Genomic DNA, 1,919 nt, shown 5'->3' on the forward strand with positions numbered 1-1,919 from the left:
AGATTGTCCATGGGGCTAAAAGGATTGCCCCTGAGACTGTTGTGGTGCGGGAGCGCGTTGAGCATATCCAAGTGGGTTTTGGTTATTGGAATTAGCTTTCCACCCAAAGTTTGGATGATTCCTCCAACCCGGATTGTACGTGTTGCTATAGGGGTTATTTTGGGGCCTAATTTGATTGCCCAAATAGTCCACCTCTTCGTGGCCTGTAAACATAACACCCTGCTCACATGTACCTGGCTCGTGTGACACTCCACACAGCTCACATGATGATTGCACCTGCGAAACGTTCTGAGCTTGATCAAATCTTGCTGCCAAAGCTCCAATTTTTGCTGCTAGAGCCGTATATGTATCCACTTGATGAACTCCAGGGATAGATGATGCTTTGTTTCGCACTCCACCGTGACGAGAACTTGACTTCAAGGTAGCTTTCTCTATGATTTCATAGGCTTCACTGGGTGTTTTTGTTCCAAGATCGCCTCCTGCATATACATCTAAACGTTCTTGTGAGTCGTAGTTGAGTCGTTGGTAGAATTCAACACAAGTTGCCTTTTGAACAACCCATGATGTGGAACATCGATCAGAAGATCTTTGAACCTCTCCCAAGCTGCGTGTAGAGATTCTCCTTCGTCCTGTTTGAATGTCATTATACGATTCTTAAGCTTAGCTGTCTTTTCCGGCGGAAAATATTTTTGCATAAAAAGATCGGCCATCTCGTTCCAAGTCGTGATGGACCCTGCTGGAAGTGACAAAAGCCAAGATCGGGCTTTGTCTCGCAAAGAAAATGGAAAGAGTCGCAAACGAATTGCGTCTCAACGTCTCTAATTTTGAAGGTCGAGCACACTTCGAGAAATGATGCGATGTGCCGACCTGGATCTTCGTGATCCTTCCCATCAAACTGCACAGAATTTTGCAACATGTTAATAATACTAGATTTAATTTCAAAACTCGGTGCTGTTATAGTAGGTCGGGCAATGCTCGGTAGCAAGCCCTCTCCTCCTGGACGGCCGGTCTCATTCAGAGGTTGGTCGTCTTCTGCCATAATGCTTCCTGTGTCGTCCTCTGAACTCTCGCTATCGGAAAGAATCACTGGTTTGTCGATTGCGTCCGCAATCCTTTGTGCAACAACAAGTGATCTCTCCCGAAGCCACCTACTTCTTCTTAAGTTATTTTCTGGTTCGTTGGCTAGCTCAGCGTTAGCGGGTGCAGGGGGCGTGGACATTAGCCTGCACATAAAAAGAACGCATTATACAGAAAAAGAACATAATAAATAATATATATATATATATATATGAAATAAATAATAATGACAATACTAATATCTAATATACATAATATATACAGATTATTATTAAACAAATTTAAACAAATATTTACTGGCATATTTACCTATTTACATCCGAGAGCTTTTTTTTCGGAAAATCTGATATATCTTATAAAATTCTGATAAATATCTGACGAAAGCTTTCGTTCCATCAGAATTTCTGATAAATCCATCAGAATCACCAGAAAATCTGATAAATTCATCAGGATTGAAAACTATTGTTTTTAGAACATCTAATGGGTTTATCAGAATCCATCAGAAAATCAGATAAAGTCATAGGAATTTATCAGAAAATCTGATGATTTTATCAGAAAATTATATTTTGTTTTTATGAAGTAAATAAATAAACAAGTGAGTACAATAATTAAATAAATGAACAGAAATTTAAACGGACAGAAATAAATAAATAAATAAATAAAATAACTGAACGTTAATAAATAAAATACTGAATTAGAAATACTAAACTGAAATAAATAAATAAATGAAGTACAGAAATGAATTTACTGAAATTAAAATACTGAAATAAATACTTGCCAATACACGGTTCGATTCCGAACACATAACTGAATTAAAATAAATAAATAAATAAAATGTTAGT

General features: G+C 37.5%; 1 non-coding gene across 1 annotated transcript; it reads left to right on the forward strand.

The window, feature by feature from the left end:
• Window positions 1-555: 555 nt before the first annotated feature.
• Window positions 556-662, forward strand: LOC118487875. The gene has a single exon (XR_004882817.1). It is a non-coding gene; the product is annotated as a small nucleolar RNA R71 (small nucleolar RNA).
• Window positions 663-1,919: the final 1,257 nt, after the last annotated feature.

The sequence above is a fragment of the Helianthus annuus genome, chromosome 15 (assembly GCF_002127325.2).
Source record: "Helianthus annuus cultivar XRQ/B chromosome 15, HanXRQr2.0-SUNRISE, whole genome shotgun sequence".
Taxonomy (NCBI): domain Eukaryota; kingdom Viridiplantae; phylum Streptophyta; class Magnoliopsida; order Asterales; family Asteraceae; genus Helianthus; species Helianthus annuus.